The 26,104-nt window shown below is 40.6% G+C and overlaps 1 long non-coding RNA gene across 1 annotated transcript in view; it reads right to left on the bottom strand.

Moving 5' to 3' along the window:
- LOC135321598 (uncharacterized) overlaps positions 1–26,104 on the bottom strand; it is a 102,395-nt gene that overhangs the window by 9,144 nt on the left and 67,147 nt on the right. Inside the window, exon 2 of the long non-coding RNA XR_010381467.1 lies at positions 7,449–7,549. This is a non-coding gene — a long non-coding RNA (uncharacterized LOC135321598). The remainder of the gene's footprint in view (positions 1–7,448; positions 7,550–26,104) is intronic.

Here is a 26,104-nt window from a genome sequence, read left to right as displayed (position 1 = left end):
GAATTAGGAAGCCTAACTTTAGTTTTGGTTTTGTGGCCAAATTAATGTGATAACCTTGTACCTTAGCTTTTCTTTCTGTTAAAATAATAGGATTTGAATAGATTATAGCCAGGGTCTTATTTACCTCTAGAATGTTTATGACTTAAAAGTCTTCTCTGAGGTTTAAAGCAGAACTCATCTTTAGTGAAATAGAGGAGTGGGTGTCCAGATCTTGCTGCAACCCCAGGCTTCTCAGAATCACCAGGATCACCACTTTCCATTGGAGCCCTTTCTGGATGATTTTTTTAAAGCATACATTCTCCTTGATGGTAAATAATTTAAATAATCAGAGTTTTTAAAAAATCAGATATATTACGAACAGAGCACAAAAATGACATCTACAGTATATGTTACAAATTTTCTATCTGCTGTAAAGTCCTCTTTCACTCATCTTGGTCATTGATGCAATCAAATCGGGACTCGGTGGTGAGGATTATTTCGGTGGAAACCTTTCAGAAGTGCTGTTTTAATCATACAGCTAGTTACTAGTCACAGAATTCAATATTGACTTTTTGAAGCCTCATTTTTAAAGTTGATTCTGGCTAATTTTGCCCCTGAATTTTAGTTTCTCAAGAAGAGATTTTCAGCATCTGTTCACAGCATAACCTTTATTCCAAATTGTTCCCGTCCATGGAACAAAGTATAGCTTGCCATTTGGCCAGCAGATGGTCACAGTATTTAGGAAGCAACTTTATCCACACTGACTTGCTTCTCTCCTTGTTACAGTCCTGACATTCTCCTTGTCAGACAAAGATGCCAGAGTTCACACCCTTCATCACAGGCCGGGATCCCACGAAGTCTGCAGGGGCTCCATACAAGTTTTTGGGTTTGGGTTTTTTTGGTTTTTGTTTTGTTTTGTTTTTGTTTTGTTTGGTTTGGTTTTCATGTCTATTTTATTTTTCATACAAATTATCCTTTTTGTTCAGCAGACTGCATCCCCAGTGATTAAATTTCTTGCTCCATTAATTATGCTTCATAAACCTTCCCCATCTATTAAGATCATTTCCTTTGACACTTAGATTCTCTTTGTGTTCCAGTAGGGAGCTGGTCAAGGAAATAGAAAGCAGGAAGTCTGTCCTTCCAGCTGGTAGCCATGCAAATTTACCATCATCTTTGAGGTTTTAAAGAAAGTCCTACAAGTGCAGGTTATTACTGTTACCAATTGGCAAGAATATTTTAAACCTAGAGAAGATAATTTTTAAATAATAAATTTGTGGGCTGTTATTGTGCCAACCTTTGTAAATATCCATGGTTGTATTTCATTCATTATGAAAATTATTTTGGTGATATAAGGAATGTTTGGCTGGGCAAATGCATAGAAGACCAGAATGATTTCTACCATTTCTTACGAAGAACATTCTGCGCACTCAGAATCAATTTCCCATTTTAACAGAATGAAAACTAAGCTCTTGTTTTATTCTTTTTATACCCTCCCACATATAATTTTCCAGTTTAAAAAATTCACACATCTTTTTTTCATCTCATAAATAAACCTATCAACATTAAATCAAATTTGTCATCATTTTAAAACATTTCATTGCTTCTTTCAAACTCATTATTTGGAAGTATTATAAATGAAGAAAAATAAAGTTCACTTCCCCTTGGACCTTCTCCAAATTACTGTACACTCTTTTTTTTTTTTTTTTGCCATCTTCTGTTACATTCTGGCACAACCAGGCAATTCTGTTTTAAGACAAAATTAAATTCTTCTTTTCTTGGTATCATTTAAGGGTATGTCCCAAAACATGATAGCTTGGTTTGACCAACTTTGGAACGTCTATAAATGAAGTTATACATATGTATTCTCTTGCCTCGGGCTCCTGTTACGAACATTGTGTTTGTAGGACTCATGCGTATTGTTGTGCATCACTGAAGTTCATTCATTTTCATTATATTCAATACAATCGCTGTGTGACTATACCAAAAGCTTCCCCGCTCTACTGTGGATACGCATTTAGGCTGTTTTCAGTTTTTGCCATTTCAGAGCAATGCTGCTATAAATCATCCTAGAAAACGCATCCTAGTGCATATGTGCCCAAGTTTCTCCAGGTCATACACACAGAAGCGGAGTTGCTGAACTATGAGTATGTGCATCTTCAAATTTACTAGGTCAGGCCAAGCTGTTTTGCTGAGTGTTTATACCATTTTAACTCTTGCCAGCAATGTCTTATAGTTCCTATTGTCCACACTCTCCAGCACACAGTGTTGTCAGGCTTTACCTTGAATGTTAAAAGGCAGTAGCACTGGTTAGAGCCACCGTGCTAACCACAGCCCTAAAGCTCAAGGCCGTGTGATGCTTACCTCGTAGGTGGCTCAGTTCTCACTAGGAAACGCCCTCTCCCTTCCCTGCTCCCTGTCTCCTCTGCAAACCTGATCCCTCTCTCCCACCACCCTGGGCCCCTCCCTGTCCTCATCCTTGCTCTTCCTCTTCCTCTCTTTCCTTTCTTCTCCCCCCACCCTCACTATTGTTCCTAGAACCGTCTCTTCAGCTGAACCTTCTTTTTCAACCAGCTCCTTTGCCTGACTCCAACTCTTCAGTAGTGACTGTTTATTATACGAATCATAGGCTTTATTCTTTTCTTAATTTCAAGAGGCAGATAAGAAAAGCCAGTCTCACGTCTCCAGAATGTCCCTGGATTTGACTCGCCAGCCATGGTGGTGTCGCTCACACTTTTCGTCCTTCTAAGAGGAGTAGCCTCTGCCCACAGCCCCTTGGGCTGTTGTGGGTTTTGAATTACTGACTAATAGGACTCCTCCTTCTGGTCACAGCCCACTGAGCCAAGTGTGGTAACGGACCCAAGGTCAGTCAGTCCCTGAAAGGCAGTCCACGGCCTGGCTCTGGAAGAAAAGATGAACTGGACCAATTTGACCCTTTCTCTTGGGAATTTCAATAGGGAAAGTGAGTTGAGAATGAGGACTTGATCCATAGAAACAGGAAATGAAAGATAAGTTTTTAAAAGTCATGGTGGTCCATGTGCAAACCAGAGAAATGGGGAAGCAGAAATTACTAATAAGCAGACGTTATGAAAAAGAAAGAAGAGGTTAAGGGCAATTAGTGGTAGCAGGGGATTAAGAAGTAGACATTAACTATAGAGCCTAACTATAGGACCACATGACCTATTCCTGTGGTCCCAGGAGCCCCTTAGGCCTGGTTGTGGAGGCCTGGCTGTGATTATGTTCCTGGGTTCCTACAAGGAAACTTTCTTGACTTTTGCCGTGTCTACAGCCATCTGGTAAAGGTTTTCATTTCTTGAGGTACATGGAGAGAATTTCCTTTATACATTGGAAGCTGATCTAGAAAAACTCTAAATTAGTTGTTATCTCATCTCATGTGCAATTGACCTGCTGGTTCCCCTCAGTAGACCCTTGGCCTTCAATGGAGACTGACCTTCAAACGCACCTGGATGCAACCCCTCTGCTCTTATAAAATTCACATTTGTCTCCCAGCACAGAAAGCTATTATGTTCAATTTCTTAAAGGGGCCACCGGCTGTTAGGTTTTTACATTTTTACCCATAATTTTTATCAGGAGAAGCTATTTTTACTGAGAACACTACTGAGAAGGATGTAGCACCGCATGTTCCCAGATGCGAGTGTTTGTGTCTTCACACATCTCCGTGAAGGGCACCCTTCAAGCCTAAGGATAAAAATACAACAGCAAAGATAAGACGCGGTAAAAATAAAAATCTACACCATGGGATCCTGAGGGGGTAACAAGCATGGCTGCTTTTAAGCAGTTATACACCAGACGCTGAATAATGGATTTAGATGTAAAGCTCCAGCCTCTCCCTGGTTTGAATACAACATAGGTCTTCTTGAGGCTGGTTTAGTAGGACCTTTCCCAAATATCTCCACCCTGACTACGTGCTCACCAGTAACCCTGATTTTATAGAAGAATTAGCCACTGAACTTTAATAAATCTGTGGATGACAACTCTTTGGGGAGAGATCGGATCAGCCAACAAAGCAGAATTACACAATCACAGGAGCTGCTCCACACTTGGGAAGGGACCAAGAGCTCAGCAAGTGAGGGAACAGGGGCATAGAGTTAAAGCAACTTATATGTGGTCACATAATTCTAGAAGAGCCAGGACCAAAATCCAGACATTGTCTCCCTTTTCTCCAGGGCTTTTTAAAAATTTATAAATTTTTCAAAAAAAAAATTTAGTAAGCCTCTTCCAAATCTTTACCTGTCCTGCCAGTTTGAATCCCAGGATACAGAGCCTTTATGATGGGTCAGCTCCACATCAGTGTCCTCTAGTTGTTGAGAGTAACTGTGAGTCTGCATCTCATGGAAGGCAAGTGAGTGGATACTGAAATAGCGCCAACCCAGATCTAGGGAGGCCTTCAGATCAGGAGGTGTGAGAAGCAGAGAGGCATGAATGGAAGGAAAAAAATGCCAGCAGGGAAGATGAGGGGTGGTACGCACAAGATTTGGCCTACTTACTAATTTGTCTTGGGCCTTCTGTTGGCTAAAATGAAGGCAGTCTGATTTTCACTATATGCTGAGAGAAAAAGAAATAAAAAATAGATTATGTCATTAGGGAGGCACATGATTTTGTGAAATGTGGATGATGAAATTAGGAAAGCCAAAATAAAATCCATGTTTTGTGTTACGGGAGATATAAAAGGAAATGAGAAAACGTTCTTAATATAGAAAGCCAAGAAGGGGATAAAGGAAAATCATTTATAATCATTGGAAAGAGGAGGGTTTTTTTCTTAATGCTTTTAAAATTTTTCTATCTTATTTTAAAAAATAGGAATTATGACAACTTGGGAAGATGAACAGGAAGCTTCCTTGCATAGGAAAGGAAAAATTCAGTTCTCACCTGGCTACCCAAAGTAATCTTTTCAAAATGCAAATCTGATAAATGTCTCTATTGTCCTTGACTGTTGTTAAAAGAACAAAATCCTAAATACACAGACAAGGCTTTGGCTCACGTGGCCCCTGTGTATCTCTTTAGCCCCCTCTTCCTAGTCCACCAATTTCCTCCCTCCATCAGAATTTGCCTCCAAGCCATGCTGATCATTTTGGCCATCTGTCAGTCCATCAGGGACCCCAGGGCCTTCGTAAGTGCCCTTTCCTCTGCCTTAATACTCCTCCTTCCACCTGAACACACACCTTCACCTAGTCAGCTCTTACTCATGCTTTCACCAGAGGAACTGCAAAGAATTTATGCGTATTGGATGCAGTACTCTCCTTTCAAAGAGGTGGTGAGTAACTCCTTGTTCCTTAAGTGTGGGTTGCACCTGGTAATGTCCTTCCAGAGTAAAGTATGGGAAGGGAATTGGAAGAGTCACTGATGTATCTGTTACTGCCCATTCAGGTTCTGCTGGTCTCAGGTATTTTTGGTCACAAAAACATGTTTGTTGGAATTTACAGTTTTTCTCTCTCTTCAATTTTCACTAAATTTGCAGTTTGTGAGGTGTGTGGTTTTGTTCTGTGTTTCTCTGTACAGTTTTCTAAAGAAGAAGAGAGATTCACAACCAAGATGCCGCCATGGTCCTATTGGAAGATGATCCTGAAAATTACACGACTGAGGTGACAATGGGGCTGCAATGTGCTTTATAAATCATTCCCCTTTGGAGCCAGCTTCTACTCCTGTGTTGAGTGGAACAGTTGACTCTCCCTTTTCTCACGTATCTCTGTGGAGCCCCCATCCCATTTTACTAGAATCCTTTAATAGAAAAAGAAGAAAATGTCTTTTGACAATAAATATAGTGGTATAATAAAATAATGGTTTTCATCTTTTAACTTACAGTTTTAAGGGAATTTATATTGTTCAGTTCTGTATCTAAGAGCTGAAACCATCACTTTCCAGTAGCTGATTTTAAAGTGTAGGCTCTAATATTAAAAGCAAGATGAACTTTATTGTGTTCAGAATGATCGAATCAACTTCCTTCTTGTATTTATTCAAAGCATCACCACGTTCCTTAACAAGTCTTTGCATGGTGAGAGCTACTACAATACTTCAGGAGGTATGCTGAAGGTGAGGTCATATTATTTGTCATAATAAAAATCTGAATTCCTGAATCTTAGGGAATACATGGACTACTTTATGCCAAATTTCATGTTGTCGTCACCTAAGCTGTTAGACGCTAAGCAGATAAAGAAAAAGAAATGACTGAACCGCACAGGACTGCAAAATGGTATTAGGAGTTGGGGAGACTCCAGCAGAACACATAGGTTTGGGGCCTGGGCAAAGAAGAAAGTGCTTTTAAATGCTGTGGGCTGGTTGCATCTTTATCAAGTCACTACAGAGAGATTTGCAAAAATATATTTGACCTGCCACACTGCAAAGAAGATTGACCAGAGGGTATTTAACCTTAAAGTAGCAAAGAGTAATGGTGGTATTTGAGTGGTTTGGGGTTTTTAATTATTATTATTATTATTATTATTATTATTATTATTATTATGGTTGTTGTTGTCAGTGATTAAAATTGGACTTTCTTCTACTTAGTGTGATATTCTGTGATTTAAATATTCTGGACATTTCAAAATAAATCTGGAAAAAAAATAAGCCCTCTCCTTTACATAACTTATGCTTAGATTCAATGCATGTCAATAGGCCAGTAGGTACTGCAAAAAAACTGTGATACAGAGAAATGACTGACTTCTTCCCATGAGACCAAACTAACTGATGCTCCACTGAAACCACACGGTATCATGTCGGTCCAATGCCTTCAAGTTTTCTCCAGAGTGAGAGTCAAGTTTGGACAGATGTTCTTTGATAATGTGCTGTTTATACTGTTGCCTGCTTGGAGACAACTGTAAAATGTGAACAGACTCTGAGTGAGCAAAATGGTGCAGAGTCTACATTGTATTCTCTCTTCACACAGTTTTACCAACAGTGGCTGCCACTGGACTCTCCCACCTTACCTACACATTCCCCTGGGGAAGCAGCTGTCCCCGCCCAGCCTGCTTCTCTCCCTTGAGCCAACACGACCGCTTTGGCTCCTGGGAAGAAACACCGAGATGAATGTCACCTGGATTTTCTCTAAAATGGTGAAGAAAATCTCCGTTTGGTTGCTTATGTACAAAGATCACTGGTGTGAACGAGGAGCTTTTGGTTTATTTATGAGAACCACAGGGAAAATGATGACTACGGGGAGAAATCTTAGGATGAATGTTTTTTACCCCATTCTATTTCTCTAGCCAAGACCCTTAGAAATTTCAAAAGACGTGCATGTCAATAGCAAAACAAGGAGAGGAGGAGGGAGTATATCAGATGAAAGATCTGTTTCTTTAATAAAGGAAAATACAGAAGAAGAGCAGAGAGTAGGACAATTACTAGAGAGTAAACTAAAAACTAGCAGAATTTTAGTTGACAAGCAGCTACACAGTGACCAGAAGAAGGAAGTAAGAAGGGTGACTGAGGAATCAGGCTAGGCCTGTTTCAAATGTACTTACCAACTTCCTTCTGCTGCCATCTCTTCACTCGTAAATTCCTCTTCATGAATGCCTGTCTTCCAGAAGTATCCCTAAGATCCAGCCAGGAAGGGCCATGTTTTCTGTAATGAAGGAGTAGATCACATAGCTTAACTGAGATCTTTATAACCAAAGAGTACCGCCAAGAAACCACCGGCCTCCTAGCCTCTCGCATCTTGTACATTCCTTTGCATCAGTTGTCCAATCTGGGTGCTCCTTTGATTCACTTCTTTGTCTTTCTTGTTTGAATTTGTTTCTTCTCCTCTAGCAGCTACTCTCCGCACTGTGGCTTCGGTTTCCTGGGCAATGACTTCCAACCAGAGAGAGAGGAAACTTCCTCCTTGACCTCGGTACTTTGCTCTCTAACGACAGCCTCTGTAAAAGCCAATCTGCCTTCAACATGGCCTGAGAATTTTGTCTGGACAACCCTTAGCATCAGCCCTTAGTAAAAATCTTCTTGTCAACCCTTACTCGGTGTAGCAGCTACCTACTCACCCAACCAGCCCATGTCTCTGGTTAAGCTTTCAGGAACTTGGGGTTTTGTTTTTGGATTTCCAAATCCTGTCCTGCACCATCCCCTTTCGGTCCCTGCTCAGGCCTCCTCATAGTGTTTTTGTCCATCATTCTTAACCCCTCTTTGCCCGTAAGCTAATCGCAGATGACAGAGATTTAGAGCTAAGAAGACCTTCACTTTCACTCTTAGAAAAGATGGGGCACAAAAATGAGGAGGAAATTGTGCTTCTATAATCCCAGCTTAGAGCCCTGCCAAACATGGATTTCCATGGAAACATTATTATAGGTGCTTTTTTATAATTTCACAAATTATACATATTCTGAACTAGGTAGCTTTTCACAGGCCATCGTGAAGAACCCAGTCAGCATATATAACATTATTTCTATTGGAAAATATGATCTATGTTCCCAAAAACTTACAGATGAATAATTGGTAAACAATCTAGTCATAATTGGGGACATTAGAAAAGACATGAAAATAGAGTTTTTCCCCCTAACATATTAGCTCTTGAATTAATCTACATTCATCACTAAAAAGTTCAATTAACTCAATTCTATTCCTTTGAAAAAAATGTGATTAAGGTCTTGTTTTATTAAAATTAAGAACAAACAGCATGATGCATGTGGTACCTGTTTGATGATATTCCTATCACTTAATTATTGCAGACTGTTCAGGTTGTAAACCTCCTTCTGACGAGTCCTTATTACTTAAGTAGGTGCATGTTCTTTATTTCTGGCTTAATGTTTAAGATTTACTTCATTCCTCTCTATTCTACACCTAGTTTTCTCAAATCATCATAAGAATCTGCACAAATATTTGAGTTCAAACAGAGGCAAAGTTCTAAAATAGCTCTAAACCAGTTTTCTTTTTCAAAGATTTTTGTGTCTTTAAAAAATGGAGTAAGAAAGATATCGAATCATGTACATGAAGGGAATAACTTGTAATGTTAAAAATAATCACAAACTATTCTATCTTTGCTGAATTCAATGCTGTATAATCAATTGGAAGAAAGACTATACTCATAATATAAATATACTCTGGGAAAATCAGCACCATGGACACATGCTGTTCTTACCTGCCCAGCACTCGTCCTCCCTTTGTTTAACAACAGCACCCTCTTTTCCATCTAGTCCTGGGATGCTACTCTCATAGTGTTCCCTCCATACCCACTGATACAGAAGTGGTCACCTGACCTTGGCTGGCCAATCAGAGTGTTTATGCCTCTTCTAAGTGTCCCAAACTGGGTGAAAGAGTGTTTTTCATAATATTTGCCCACTGGTGTGAGGAAAAAGAGTCTTTTCACCCTAGGATCTCCAACTGCAAAAATAATAAAAGCCACAGATGTTTCTACATTCTTTCCAAGCTACACAAAGAAAAACCTGCAGTAGGAAAGGCGAGGCCAACACTCAACGAGAAGCATCACTGAAGAAAAAGAGAGAAAAAAAAAAAAAAAAAAAGAAGAAGAAAGCACAGATAGCTTTTATCCCCTGAATTCAGCTGGGCCTGAAGCCACCACCCCACCTGAGACTTGTTCACAATTTGGACTCACAAATTCCCATTTTTCACTTAAAATTGTGTGACTTCCCTTTAAATCTTGTAAAGCCACAAGAGTCAACACACCAAGGTACAGAGCAGGGGAGTAGAACTCCCATTTGCTTCAGGGTTCCTCCATTTGAGTGTATGCTCATCTGAGAGAAATTAGTCCTCCTCAGCCAGCACCTCACAGGACCTGTAGATCCTCCTCCTTGTTCTAAAGGGAGAAAATTCCATGGCCAAGGGGCCTCAAGATTCCACATGGATGAAGTACACACATCCCTCCATCACTTCCTCCCTCTGTGACCTTGTGCACGTGGCATATTTTTTTGAAATCTCAGTTTCTGGATGTTTAAATAGGCATCGTGGTAGTACCCAGTTCATAGGTAACCTATGAAAATTAAGTGAGACATTGTATGCAAAGTACAGGACACAGTACATTTTCAATAAACCTTAGCTGTTATCATATAAAAACGTATGAGATAAGACAATGAGTTAGGTGCTACAACCAAAGTGTAAACTAAGATACTGGAGCCACACAGAGAAGTCCACTCTTCCCCTCCTTGTGTCGTCCCTGTGGGGCTTGTAGAGCCACTTTCCTTCATGTAAATATGGGCAGTTTCATGTGCATCCTTGCCAGTCGAGCCCAGAAAACCTTGCCTTGAGTCAGCTAAAGACCTGTGATGGAAAAGCTTTGAGCCAGTGAACCATTCAAATGTTTACTGTTAAAGCCATTAACTAAGTAATGATGGAGGAGTCAGAGGGGTCCATGAGATGCTGTTGTGTCTTAGTTAGAAGCACTAAAAGTTGATTGATTTGAATTCCAGCCTCTGCCATTGTTAACCATAACATTTCATAACATTTTGGACAATTTACAAATGGTCTTTGAGCCTTGCTTTCTGTGTTTATGAGTAAGGATAATAAAAATACTCTTAAGCCGTTGAGAGGCTAAGTAGGACAATGTATGGAAAACACTTAGCATAGAGCCCGTCTGTCCACGCCAGCCTGTTCAAGGGGCTTGTAGGGAACGATGGTGTCTTGGAGTTACTGGTTGGGTCACAGAAGGTAGTACAGTATTAGCTGGATGTTGCTGAGTCAGCAGGCTGAGTCAGAGGAAGGAGTTTGGGAAACAGGACAGACCCAGAGGCACAGCCTGTCATCTGAGGGTCTTTAGTCCCAGGTGACTAGAGAAACCCTTGACTGCAAGGCATCCATTTAAAAAGTGAAAGACTTTGAAATAGGAAAAGATACACTAGTGGGTATCTTGTCTAGCACATTCATCCAGGTTAACCCTGCCTTTCATTGTCTTTGAGCTATTTTATAACCTTGTAAGTTGCAGAAATAATTCTTGTCCAGGAGAATGTGTATCTGGTGCGATGTAAATTATTATTTCCCTTTAAAGCCATTTTGCATGAATGTAAATTTATTTCAAAATTCCTTATTCCCTATGTATACATGGCTCTTGGAATTCTCCTTTGAACTGATTATAACATCTTACTGGTTTCCTCAATTACTAAGTTAAATAAAATGTTTGACATATGTTCATTTTACATTTGTGTGAGAGTCATGATTTTACTCCTCTTTTTTTTAGATTTATTCTTTTGAAAGGAGTTCTCTCAGTTGCATGGGACCCTCCGACATTTTTCTAATTTTCTATTGAGTAGTCCTTTTAAAATTAAATGGACATCACTGGTCTGGGACCTTGCTGCCTCACTGGAAGCATCTTCCGTCCGGGACATCTTGGAAGTTTCAGAGGAGGAACCAAATACTCAGGGATCTAAATCGAGTCCCCACATTCTGCCTCTTCGCTATAGACACTCACAGAGGGAAGGCCCTATTCGTAAATGTTCACATTACTCTCCACAGTAATTCTTGAAAGTGATCACTTCGCCCTTGGTTAAAGCTACAGCCAAATCTCTTTTGATTAAATCATTTATGGCTCAACAACCGTTTCATTCAGTAAAGCACTGGAATGGGCCACTGGTGATTTTGAATAGCAAGCCACACCTCGTTTAAAATTATTCTCTTTTATAGACAGTTAATAAATAAATCTTAGACATGAACATGTGAGCTACCATAAAAGGTCTTCAAAAGAATTATGTGGACCCCAAAACAATTTCTATTAGTAATGGGGAAGAGGTGAGGTTGGTGAAAAAACTTTCTAAAAGCAAATAAAAACAAAAATAAAAAGCAGTCTCTGATGGTGTTGATACCACAGTGTGCACATTTCACAAGCGGTATCAGATTGACAATAAAACAACTTTCAAATCCATGAGCTGGATTCTGACACGCCTCAAACCTGACCCCCACCGGGAATCAGCATTGTCTGACTTGAGGAGGAAAGTCGCTCTCCCACAGCAAATAGGCTAGGAAAGGCTGCCTCCTGCAGGACAAAAGGCACCGACTCACTGCCTCTCTGTCCTCAATCTCCTTCTTCAATGAGCAGACAAAAACAAACAAACAGTACTGAACAAGGCATTGAATGAGTATTGGTGTTGGCACCCCCTGAACCAATCTGGTAGTAGGATGTTTGGTTTTTAAACTCTATGCTATAATCAAGCTAAAGGGAAGGAGGCTAGGTTTAACCAGGACAACCAAATTGTTGTGTCCTGGTGTCCACAGAAGCCAGAGCTGAGCTGAGGAGGGGCCAAGAAACATTTCCAACTTCTGTAGTGAAGGAGACCATATAGGAAGGTTACATTCCTCTGCAATTTTTCCTATTTTTTTTTTTGGTGTATTTCTTGGGGCATTTGCAGTTGACTTTAAGAAAAAAAATGAAACATCCAGCCTTTAGAACAATTTAGAAAGAGCAAGCGCATTGTGTGTGTGCAGCGCCAGGCCTTTTATTCCCCAGCAACCCCAGTGATTAGCGGTGGACTTCTTTCCCCTTTAAACTGTATTTCTCCTCTTTCCTTGTGAGATAGTTGGAAATATGGGCACTGTGGGTAATGATAAGGCTTTCTGCTTCTAGCTTTAATTTATTTAATGAGAAGTAGCATCTTTAATTGACAATAAGAATTCTCTACTAAAAAAAATTAGTGTATATTATTATATTTGCTAATCTTTCTGTTGGATTTTCTGCATCAGAAATTTTGCATAAATAATTGTATCCTGAGAAATTGAATGTATCTTGGCTTATATATGGCAAAATCTGTTTTATGATTTATTGACAACTAGCTTCTCTAGTGTTCAGTATCTTTTTTTTTTCTTCTTTTTTTCTCTCAATATCTTATTTTTGATTCCCTGGACTCTATTTTCCCTTTACTCTTATGCAGTTTTCAAATCAGCTGAAATGTCCTCTGAAATTCAAACACTCTAATTACGATTTTCTTTTTTTATTATTCTTTTTAAATTATTTAATTTTTATTTTTTCCACTTATATTGAGACAAAGTGACAAATTAATAATTTACAAATAAAATTGTCTTATAATTAAAGTGTACTGTCTAGTGATCTGATGTACATGTACTTCATTAAATGATTACCATAATCAAGTTAATTAAGATATCCATCACCTCACATTGTTACCTTTTTTTTTTTTTATGGTGAGAATGCTTAAGGTCTACTCTCTTAGCAAATTTCAATTATACGAGATAGCATTATCAACTATAGTCACCATGCTACACATTAGTCCTTCAGGACTTACTCTTCTTATAACTGAAAGTTTGTATCCTTTTACCAACCACTTCCCATTTCCCTCACTCTCCAGCCTCTGGAAACCACCATCTTACTCTCTGCTTCTATGAGTTCAATTTTTGTTTTCGGATTCTACGTATAAGTGATACCGTAATTGTCTTTCTCTGTCTGGTTTATCTCACTTAGCATAATGCCCTCAAGTTTCATCCACGTTGTCACAAATGGCAGGATTTCCTTCTCTTTTAAGGCTGAATAAAATTCCATTGACTGTATGATATTTTCTTTATCTATGGACAGATACTTAGCTGTTTCCATATCTTGGCTCCCATGAGTAATGTGACGAATGTAGGAGTACAGATATCTCTTTGATACCCTGTTCCTTCCTTCTTCCTTCCTTCCTTCCTTCCTTTCTTCCTTCCTTCCTTTCTTCCTTCCTTCCTTCCTCCCTCCCTCCCTCCCTCTCTCTCTCTTTCTTTCTCTCTTCTCTTTCTTCTTTCTTCTTTCTTTCTTTCTTTCTTTCTTTCTTTCTTTCTTTCTTTCTTTCTTTCTTTCTTTCTTTCTTTCTTTCTTTCTTTCTTTCTTTCTTTCTTTCTTTCTTTCTTTCTTTCTTGTATATATCCAGAAGTAAGCCTACGTGGTCATATTGTAGTTCTACTTTTAATTTCTTGAGAAACCTCCATACTATTTTTTATAATGGCTATACCAGTTTACTTTCCCACCAACAGTGCACAAAAGTTTCCTTTTCTCCACATTTTCATGAGTATTTTTTATCCTTTGTCTTTTTGATAACAAGCATCCTAACAGATGTGAGGTGATATCTCATGCTTTTGATTTGCATTTCCCCGATAATTAGTGAAGTTGAGCATCCTCCATGTATGCGTTGATGAATTTGTATGTCCTTTTTGGAAAAATGTCTTTTTTGGAAAAATGTCTATTTTTAAATTCTTTGCCCATTTTTAACTGGGTTATTTGTTTCTTTGCTATTGATTTGTATAAGTTCCTCCTTATATATTTTGGATATTAACTCATTGGATATGTGGTTTGCAAATATTTTCTCCCATTCCATAGGTTGCCTTTTCATTTTGTTGATTGTTTCTTTTGCTGTTCAGAAGCTATTTAGTTTGATGTAGTTGCACTTGTTTATTTTTGCTTTTGTTGTCTTTGTTTTGGTGTCAAATCCAGAAAATTGCCAAGACTAACATCAAGGAGGTTATCCCCTATCTTATCTTCTAGGATTTTTACAGTTTCCGGTCTTATATTCAAGTCTTTAATCCATTTTAAATGGAATCTTGTGAATAGTATAAGTGTCTAATTTCTTTGGAGTTGATTTTTGGAGTTTTCTCTTGTTCATTTGTTTGGAATATATTCTTCTGTTCCTTCATTCTCCTTGACTTGTTGGTTTCTGCATAAGACAGCTATTTCTACCAGTCTTGACAGACTGGACTCATGTAGAGGATGAACCTTGTCAATCTGTCCAGCTCTTGGTTGCTTTTCAAACCACTGTGATTGCCTAAGTGGCTGTATCTGTTCTTAGTAGCTCCCATTAGATTAGGAAATACTATGACCTGTCAATGTCCCAAAGGTGTGAGAAATGCCAACACACCTGCTCAGGCTCCCAGGGGACTACTAATTTCCTGCCTCTTCAACTCTTCCAAAGCAGACTAGTTGGAAACCTGACTTTCAGGTAACAAGAGGTGGGGAAATCAGGGCAGTAGATATGGCCTAAGTCTCTATTGGGAAAAAAAAAATGAACTGGGTGTTTTTGGCTACTCACTCTGGGCTAAGCCCCAGGGAGTAATTGCTGGGAGTGCTCATGTGCCCAAATAGAATCGCTTCTTTGTTTTGTGTGGTCCTGGGGAACTTCTGAAAGTGGAGCCCTGTCAGTTCCCAGAGCTAGGTGACTTGGGAGTCAGTCTCTTGGGTGAGAGCTCTAACAGCTGGTGTGCAAGATGGGTGGACAAGCTCCTTCCAAGGAGAAGCTGGAGAGCTGGTTTACTGGGGACTTAATTTTCCTGTTGGAGTGAGCCAAGGAAGAGGAGCCAGATAGTCTTGAGGTGAGATTCCTACTTATTTGATAGACCCCTTGATGCAGGGAAGGGAGGGAACTAAGTAGGGATCTGATGTCTACACAGATGAAGCCAAGGAAATAAGCAGCAGTCCATGTTCCCAGCATTTCATAGACTGACTTATTGGAATCAGGGTCAAGAATGTAGCTTTGACAAAATTAGGATGGTCTCAGGACCCCTTAGAAAACCCCATCCACTCTACGTGCATCCAAGGCAGTGCAGTGAAGGACAAGAAGTGGAGAGAGATAAGAAGAAAGCTCAAATCCAGACCCCATGCCTCCCCTACTCTGGTGCTTTCATGTCTGAATGAGACAGGATTTCCCACTCAGAACGTGTCTGGAAAGGTGGATGGATGGCTTTTAAAGATCAGAGCAGATGCAAATGAGGAACTGCTAAACCAGTAAACATCTTCTAGAATTAGATTTTTTTCTTTTAAATGAAAGTCCATCATAGAACCAACCACCGAGTCTTTTGCAAATGTAGACAAGCTTGGTCAAAAGTTAATTAAATCCTCAAAGCACTGTCTGGAAGGAAAAAGAGCATGAGCTGCTTTTCAAAAATCCTGACTGTTGGAGGAGCTTGTGCCAAGATTGTGTTTGAAGATTTTTTGTAAAGCTTAGATTTAAAATGCAGTCTTTTGCAAACTGCATTAAGTACAAATCCTGGGGTGGCACCAGGATTATAATTTTTTATGGAACACAACCTCACAGCTGGTGCACATTTTATTTATGTCAGCTGAAATGTTTTACCCCATCTAATCTTCGGCCACTGAAAAAAAGTATAGCTGAGGGGTTTTCACTGGCATCCTGGCAACAATAAAAGTAAATTCTGATTTTCTGTCATACTGAAAGGGAGAATTTTAGACCACAACAAAGGAGATTGCAACTGAGGCAGAAGGGGACACATGTTTCAACCTGAAACATAACAGGTTCTCATCACTGAAAGAGGTTTTAGAGAGAAACAGAAGCATGCTATGTGAAAATGGAAACATTAATTCAGAGCTTTGGAGCACTGAGTCTTATTTTTAGTTTCTTCTACACACCTTAGGCTTCCTAGAGCTTAAGTTCTTTCTTTCCAGAATATTATTTCACATTGCTTCTGGAATTTTCCTTGCGTTTAAGCTTCTAAGTATATATACAGTGTGGTCCAAGGGTTCTTACCCTCCCACTCTTACCTCCTACACTTCTGCCTTATGACTTTATTATTCCAGTGGCAGAGAGAGCTAACTGTCCACCAATAATTTGCCCACCACATCCACATTATCGAGTGGTTTCTGGGAAGTGGCTGCCCAACCAAGGGTTACATTTCCAGGATGCCTTGTTTCTCGGAGGAGAAACATGACTGATTCTCACCTGTGGAATATGAGAGCTAGTGCTGTGTGTCATTTCTGCTCACGGAAGCGAGGTGGTAATGGAGGCAAGTCAGTGTGCCTTCTCCACCTTGTCTTCCTCATCTTTAGCTGGATGCAGAACACTCTAAGGTCCGAGGTGATAGTATAGCCACAAGATGTGAGAAGCCTGGGTCCCTGAATGACCATCCAGGAAGAAAGCCACCACCCAACCATGACTATCCACATTGGGCATTTATATGAATGAGAAATAAGCTTATTGTGTGTGACATCAGCAAATCCTTGGGGTTTATCTGTTATGACAGCTAGTATTTCCTTAACTAATATATATTAATCACTCTCATCTCTCTTATCTCTGTTAATATGTTTCTTCTGCTTGGGAAGCTACTGCCCTTTTATACATGTGCCAGATATCGTGTGGACATATAAAGGGAAGCAAACTAGACAGCCTGTTTCCATGAAGCATGTAGTATAACTGACTACAACTTAGCCTTCAAGGAAAAGCTTAATGTCCCTTGCCTCTAATTTTCCCTGATCTGCCCCTCTTTCTTCAGCCTTTACGTGAAATTAATTTCTCCCTTATTTGTGTTCTAGCAGAAATTAGGACCAACAAGCTGAACAACTCCAGGTGGCAGTTCTGGTCTCATGGAGGAGTCTAGATGCATGGACCTAAAATTATTTGCTTGTACATTTCATCCTCTGCATTGTTGGCTCATACGTATCAAAGACTATGTCTTTTTGGTCTTTATAAATGCAGTTTCAGGCATGATAAAGGCTTAGTAAGTGTTTGTGGAATTGAATTACTTTTCATCCACTATTCTTTTTCAAGAAGGGCTTTATAAAGTGATATTCCTTTCTCCTTCCTGGTGCTGAGGTACAGATATTGATCTTGTAATAACAGCAGGTTGAAGCTGCACTAAATATAGCTCCATTGTTAGAATGCTGCCTGGTACAGGGACATCCAGTCCTCTGACTCCTCCCAGAGCACGATACCATTTTTCAGAACTGGTTATCAACTCTTCATCAGATCCTGAGAATGGTACTTTTTCTGACTCACAATGATTTTTCTCTTTTCAGCAGATTTTCTCAGGGTTGCCATTCATACCAACATTTATTTATTAATACATACCAAAAAGATCAAACATAAATGCTGGAAAGGATGTGGAGAACAGGGAACCCTCCTACACTGTTGGTAGAAATTAGTTTGATGCAGCCATTATGGAAAACAGTGTGGAGATTCCTTAAAAAAACTAAAAGTAGACTTACCATATGATCCAGCAATCCCACTCCTGGGCATATATCTAGAGGGAATTCTAATTTAAAAAGATACATGTACCCCAATGTTCATAGTAGTACTGTTTACAATAGCCAAGACATGGAAACAACCTAAATGTCCCATTGACAGATGACTGGATAAAGAAGTTGTGGTATGTTTATACAATGGAATACTACTCAGCCATAAAAAAGAATAAATAATGCCATTTGCACCAACATGAATGGGCCTGGAGACTGTCATTCTAAGTGAAGTAAGCCAGAAAGACAAAAAGAAATACCATATGATATCACTCATATGTGGAATCTAAAAAACAAAGACGCAAATGAACTTATTTATAAAACAGACTTACAGACATAGAAAACAAACTTACAGTTACTGGGAAGAAAGACGGCGGGAAGGGATAAGTTGGGAGTTTGCGATTTACAGATGCTAACTACTATATATAAAGTAGATACACAACAAGTTTCTTCCGTATAGCACAGGGAACTATATTCAATATCTTGTAGTAACTTCTAATGAAAATGAATATAAATATGTAAACGTATGACTGAAACATTATGCTGTATACCAGAAACATACATTGTAAAGTAACTATACTTCAATAAAAAAAATTTTTTTGAAAGAACAAACACAATTGTTGTTCCATAATAAAATTATATATTGTCTCAATTTATAGTCAGATTCTGAACTCTCATAACCCCCTTGACATGGACAAAAGGTACATCAGAAGCTCAGCAATGGGGTTGATGAGTATCTATGTGCAAGCTGACAGTAGGGGGCATGGTGTTGGGGGATGAACCCAGTGGATGTGGACTGAGCTGGGCTCACCACTGTTGTTTATTACATGTCTGAGGGGAACAGTGAATGCTGGTTTGGTTCCAAGCTGGTAGCAGTTTTCAAGAAGCTCATTTGATGATTGGTATAGAGTAGTTGGAATCTCCATGTGATAGTGTTATTGTAAGCAAAAGTTAAGGCAACATAGACCCAGGACCCGCAAATCATGGTATCAGGATGGACTGGGATGTCCAGGAGGACCGGAGCCCAGTCAAGAATGGGGGGGCAGGGGCAATATTTTGGGTCTTGTGCCCTCACTGCTCCCAAATCCCGGCCACTATGTCCCACTTCCCTCCTTTGTGAGCCATGGACAGTAAGGCTGGGCTTCTGCTTATTCCCTGCAATGCATTTTTGTCCACTTAGGATACCAAGACATTTTCTTTCCCTGTTTTCTTCTCATTTGTCTTTTGACTTAAATACAAAAGATTTAGATCAGTAAGTCTTTCCTATATTTTCACAGTTGCTTTAAATCTGCCCCCGCCACCATGATCTTCAAGTGTTGTGCTGAGTCCTTTCTGTCCTCGGTACTGCAGCTTCCCTACCATGGCCATTTGAAGTGATATTTTCTTCCTATCACTGTAATCCAGCAAAAAGGAAAAAAATAAAAAGAAGAAGAAGAAGAAGAAGAAGAAGAAGAAGAAGAAGAAGAAGAAGAAGAAGAAGAAGAAGAAGAAGAAGGAGAAGGAGAAGGAGAAGGAGAAGGAGAAGGAGAAGGAGAAGGAGAAGGAGAAGGAGAAGGAGAAGGAGAAGGAGAAGGAGAAGGAGAAGGAGAAGGAGAAGGAGAAGGAGAAGGAGAAGAAGAAGGAGAAGAAGGAGAAGAAGAAGGAGAAGAAGAAGGAGAAGAAGAAGAAGAAAAAGGAAAATAGGTTATCCATGTAGAGCCATCACTCATTATTTCTTCTCATAAAGGAAAATATTTGATTTGGGAACCATATTTTCTTTAATTTAAAAGATTCTTGGCAGAGAAAAAGGCGATTAAAATTGCCAAGAGAACTGAACATGGTGGAAGGGAGGGAGGACAGAAGGGGGCATCAAGAAAAGGCAATAATGAGGCTACCATCCCCTGCATGGCTACAGCCTGCGGGAATTTTGCAGTCCTACTACCATTCATTTATTCAATCATTCCTTCATTTCACAAACCCTGACTGAGGCGTGCCAGGTACCGAGATCCCCCACCCAGCTTCATTAGCCTTTTTCTCACAAGATCAGCGGTTCTACAAAGTCTTTAGAAAACTCAAGTCCATTTGTTTGGAAGGGAAAAAAGACAGGAAGCCTGGTTCTAATCTTCAGTAGGGACAGTTCCTCCTGACAACCACCCGGAACGCGCGGGGTCTACCACGCAGCCTCCGAGCACCAGGGAAATGCGAGGAGGGCAGCCACGCCAGGCAGCAGTGATGTGTTTCCACTCAGGGCTGCCCTGTAGGATCAGCGAGACAGCAAATGCGCTGTTTACAAACCCGTCTTTATCCCCTCTGGCCTCACTGCATTTATGCGATTTTTAGGGAAAGGCTGACTGTACACAAAATCAGCAGTTTTCTCTCTTAATGGGAGCAACAGTCGGTGCAAACTAAAGGGAGAATCAATAGAACTGAAGATTTAAAACATTGTCATATCTCCCTTCTGCTGAGACCTTGGCTTTATAAATGGTACATTTCAGGGCACGTTCCGCCTGGCTAGCGCTTGTCCTCTTACCCTCTCCTGGGTTGCATTTGGGAGTCTGCGCAGGAAGGATGCGCTATAAATCACATTCGGCCTCTCTAACGCGTCGCCTGACGCTTCACCTTAAGTTTGGCGTCTTTTGACCGTCCTGGCCCTGCCCTCTCTCCAGCACCATAGAGACTGTCAGCTCCTTCGTCTTCTCAGAAAGCCTTTTTGATTGGCTTCTCATCTCCTCCATCGTTTCTTCTCTCGTGGAGGCCATCTTTCCTCTGTCTTTCCCTCAAACCTTGCTGCTCTTAAATTTGTTCTTGCCTCTCCCTCACCCTCCTTGGTGACCTCATTTATTCCCAGAGTTTCAGCCTTATTCTTTATGCTGATGGTACTGAAGCTCTAGTTCAACACAGGTTTCTCTCCTGAGCTCCAGACCCATTGATCCAGCTCCCCATGTGCTAAGTCCACAGCCGCTGGAATCAATATGTCTAAAACTGAACAGATCACCTTTCCGCTCCTTGCCCCTAGACCTGCTCTTCCAAAAGTGTTTAACTCAGCAGAGAGCACCACATCTACCCAGGTGTCCAAAAAGGAATCATCTACAAGTCCACCTTGTCCCTGCCCCCGACCCCACTCCCAGTCAGTCACAGCATTCTCTTGGTCCTACCTTCCTCGAGAGAAGCCGTCCCCCAACCTCACCCCTCCTCCCATCGCTCCTGCCTCTGCTCAGGCATCACCAGCTCCACCCGAGCCCCCACCTCGTCAGTGCTGCAGCCTCTGAACTGCTCTTCCAGTTCCCACGTTCACTCCACTGTAGTCTGTTCTGCACGCTGATGCCAGACCAATCTCCCGGTAGCACAAATCTAACTAGCCAGCCTCCTCCTGTGCCCCCACACTGTAGTAAAGTGGACCCAGGATCAGTTTTAGTCAGGTATGGTAAGGCTGACAGATCAGGAGACAAACTATGCAGGGCCCTTTTACAGGAAGCATCGGAGTTAGTAGGAGACAATGTGGCTGAGGGGAAAGCAGACCAGAGATGTTATTATTTTTCTGGGTTTTTTTTTTTGGTTTTTGTTTTCAGGAAAAAAAATGAGCAAGGCAGGATAATTACACTAAGTTAGCTTATGATTGGCCAGTTCAAATAATGTTGGTGGGCTCTGGGCTGTTGGGGTGGTCCCTTGTTGTCTGGTACCTGGACCTGGAGCGATACAGGGCAGGAAGAATATTAGCTTGATGTGTGAGAACTTGATAAAGGGGATGGTTGGAAGGGGGTGGGTAGAGCTCAAAGTGGTAGAGCTCAAAGTGGTAGAGCACATGCTTAGCAAGCAGGAGGTCCTGGGTTCAATCCTCCATACATCCTCTCAAAAGTAAATAAATAAATAAACTTAATTACCTCCCCCATCCTCCAAAAAAAAAAAAAAAACAAAACAGACTAAGAACTAAATTTAAAAAGAAAAGGACGGTTGGGATATGGGCTCTGGATTGGTTGGCTCCATATCAAAGGTGTGCTTATTGTTTGCCATCTCTAGGAATTTGCTAATTCCTCCTGGGGTCCACAAGGCTTCCAAGATATCAAAATATCATAAAAATAGGAAATGAAGAAACTTGACCAATATACACACCCTCACATACAAACAGACAACAGACACACAGGCACACACATATTCCCACATGCTGCAGCTGGGGCACAGGCAGCAGGAAGCAATGGAAAGATTTAAAGCAAGAGAATGGCATGATCAGGTTTGCAACTTCGGGCCTTTGGAATAAAGTCAGGCTTCTACTAATACTTGAAATTTTATCCTCCTCTATCCTCTATGTATTCTGTATAGTCCCCCAAATATGCTGTGCTTTCTCTTGCTTATAGAACTTTGCCCATACAGTTGTTGCCTTTGTCTGAAATGCCCCTTTCATCCCTCTTTACCTGGTGAATGCCAGAGCTTGCTTCCAGACTAAGCTCAGATGTCATCTCTTCTTGAAAAGTCACCCCTACCCACAGGGCTGCACTGGTTACCGTCTGTGACCTCCCACATCACCCAGCACACCCTGAACTGCAGTGACCTGGTGATTGTCTGTCTGCTAAACTTAGCTAAAACTTCCTTGCAGGCATAAACTGTGCCTTGATCATCTCTGAATCTCCAAGGGCCTGGCCCAGATTACAGCAAGCACCCTATAAATGTTTGTGGAATTTATAAGTAAATGGATGATTGGTTAGGGAAATATTCTTAAAATTAGAACTAAAGACATCACATCAGAGAGTCACCTTCTCTATGAAGCCTTTTATTTGATTCCCAAAAAGATGTGGGCACCCTAACTCAGAGGTCTTCCCTGCCCACATCTCCACTGGAGCAATGAGCACATCACACATCACATGGTTTTCTTTGAGAAACCATAAATTTTTAGATGGTAATCATCTTGTTGTTTTGTTTTTGAATTTCTAAGAGTGCTGGGCACATAGCAACAATTCAGTAAATATTCTATGTAAAATTGAAAATTAAATAAGCTAGGGATACTATTCCAAAGACTCTCTCACAGTATTCCAAAAAGAAATAGTGTTTTAATCAAACAACCCTCATAAACATAGTTCTACTTTCCTAATTCAAAGCTACCCCTTCCACTTCCTGTTACCAAGACAATATATATCCCATAGGAAACAACCAGACACATTAACGATAGAGGCATAGAAGCCATTTATGTTTGTTGTTTTCCAAGTCTTATCTTCTTCTTTCATATGCCGACGACTTAAGGCTATAAAATGACTAAGGTCTCCAATTGTTCAGCTGTCCCAACATGCCACCATATTTTAATCCCTACATACTCTCTCAATTTTCAACATCCAGACTTCACAAATCTTAAATTATATAGATGTTCTAAACCAAAGACAGGGTGATTTAGTTCCTGTTAGGAAAACTATAAAATATTGTTGGTAAGAGAATTCAAAATAAAACAGGGAAGCATGAGACACCATGATTGAAATACCAAACTTTTGAGCTTTGAGAATGTCTGAATCCCAGTTAGGATAAGAGAAAGAGGAAAGCAAACAGATTCTAAAATTCACCTCAATTCTGCCTGAATGTCAGGTCTCTGTGTGATGAGCATCATGTTTCTGTCTTATGAACATATTAAACATATTTTCCTTGTGGCAGTTATAACCAAGAATTATTCCCACATTAAAAAATAAAGATACGAATAAAACAATAAAAACCAATGACAGTAAGTGTCCAAATTGGGGCTCACTGTAAATGAATGACTCTTTCAAACTGCAAATTTTGTGCTTCTTTAGTTACTTAAAACATAGGCAAGACCTTGGCCATTTCCCCAACCCAAGGGCAAGGTGACAATGAGATATATATGGCTTGTAAACTGGCCAGTACTTCCTGGCTGACCTTCCATCCTGCTGAAAGATGCACTTTCTCCACAGTGGCTGGCACTAAATCTGACTGACTGACCATCCCTGACATCCTGGAGTTTCTCTTTCACAAAGTTTGTTTGCCTTCTCTTTGCTTCTGGTGCATCTTCCTTGCTCTCTCTAGCTCTCTCTCTCTCTCTTTTTAAATTGAAGTATAGTCGGTTTACAATGTTATGTTAATTTCTGGTGTACAGCATAATATTCAGTTATATGTATGTGTGTGTGTGTATGTATATATATTCCTTTCATATTATTTTTCATTATAGGCCATTATAAGGTATTGAATATAGCACCATGTGCTGTACAGTAGGACTTTGTTGTTTATCTATTTTATATGTAGTAGTTAGTATCTTCAAACCCTAAACTCACAATTTATCCCTCCACCTACCCTGCTTTCCCCACTTTTAACCATAAGTTTGTTTTTTATGTCTGTGAGTCTGTCTCTGTTTTGTAGATAAGTTCATTTGTATCTATTTTTTTTTTAAGATTCCACATATGAGTGACATCATATTGTATTTTTCTTTCTCTTTCTGACTTACTTCACTTAGTATAACAATCTCCAGGTCCATTCATGTTGGTGCAAATGGCATTATTTTATTGTTTTTTATTGGATAAAGAAGTTGTGGTATACATACAATGGAATACTACTCTAACTGGCTCCCTTAAATGCCCGTAGCCCCCAACCTCTTTTTACTAAATGACGTGGCTGTGTCTATCTAGCCAATTAAACAGAAACTCCAAGAAGCAAGACCGCCCCTCTTTGGGACATCCTTCCCTTTGGTTTGACATTCATATACAAAAGAAAAAAAATAGCTCTTAAGTTTGAGTCTAGCTGGGGGAATTGGTAAAAGGCAAGAATCTTCTTTAACATTAGAATGTTCATGGTTGTCTGTGACCATACCCATTTATATGCCTGTTGTGTACTATGAACCACAAGACAGAAGGACATTTCAATGAAATACAATGGGTATCTAGTAAATTTATCTTTCTAAGGAAATAGAGGGGCCAGTGGATGAGGAATCACACAGGAAGCGTAGGTAGGTCTCCTGAGAGGCGAGGATCTAGGAAGGTTTCCAGGAGGAGAGCGTGACTCACTGGGGTGTTTTAAAGGGGTTTGGAATTAGCCAGAGTGGGATGGAGGCAGGTTTCAAACGATGGCAACAGTGTGGGCAGCAGGAGACGCACAGGCAGGGAACCTGAAATCATCTCCTACCCCAGGTAGATGACAGCCTGCTTCCCTACTCATATTTCCATCCCCACTCCCCCCACCAAAAAGCCACATTGGGAATAATCTCTTTGCTTACTATTTTTTTAGAAAGATGAGATTGAATTAATATCAGTATAGAATTTTTATTTGTGCCAGTTATTGAGATCAGTATGTACTTTATACCCACTTTACTTAACTGTCAAAACAAAAATGAAGAAAGGCATTATATATGCATTCTCCAGAAGAGCAAACCAAGGTTCAGGGAGGGTAAATGGATTGTGCAGAGTAATGCAGCCGGTGAGGTCACTCGCAGCCTGGATTCGATCTGAGGTTTAGACGTCAGAATCCAGTGGGCCAGGGGACTCGCACCTTAAGCACAGGAGCAGTTGAGAGGCAACGGTCATAGTTCAGGGTGCGGGGGCCAAAGCAGGACTCCCAAGCCCTCTGAAGAAGTTAACCCTGCATCATGGCTAGTGCCTCTCTCCTGGGGTTCTGTCCATCTCACGTGATACTGAAATGTGGCATGTTTGGCTCCCAAAGGGCAGGATTTGGAGGTCCTCATTCCCAATTTGCTGTGACCTAGAGGTGGCTCAGTTCTAAATTCTAGACAGATTCTAGATTTTGACATCAGATAATAGCTCATATCCGCCTTGAGCTCACACACTTATGATCTGATACGATCCTTACCACTGTGCTGTGAGGTTGACAGAGTGAGCGTTCATTTTATGATCATCACCAGCTTCCACATAGAGAATCTGGAGACCAGGGAGAGTGTGTACATTTCTCAAGTCACACAGGACATGGACTCATGGCAATGGCAGGAAGAGAACCCAGGTCAGGCCACCTCTTATCACAAAACAGGATGAATCAAGGTCATTACTGAGAAGTCAGAATTTAAGCCTCCAGTGGGCTGGCAGGGCAGAGCAATTGAGGGAAGGAGAAGAAAGCATGGCAGCTGCTCTCACCAAATCCTGAACATTCCGGATTGAGAAGAGCCCGAGGCCTCATCTGGTGCAATGGATCTCTGTGATGGCCGGACTGCTGTAGGCAGGGGCCAGCATGTACCGTGTCTGTGGACAGCTGGGAGCCAACAGCTGGAAATGCTGGGGACATTGGTCCAGCACTGATGGGATGGGCTGGAGAACTGTCCCCCAGATGCGTATCAGTGAT

The sequence above is a fragment of the Camelus dromedarius genome, chromosome 6, assembly GCF_036321535.1.
Source record: "Camelus dromedarius isolate mCamDro1 chromosome 6, mCamDro1.pat, whole genome shotgun sequence".
Lineage (NCBI taxonomy): Eukaryota > Metazoa > Chordata > Mammalia > Artiodactyla > Camelidae > Camelus > Camelus dromedarius.
This window is presented reverse-complemented; position numbering and strand designations above follow the sequence as displayed.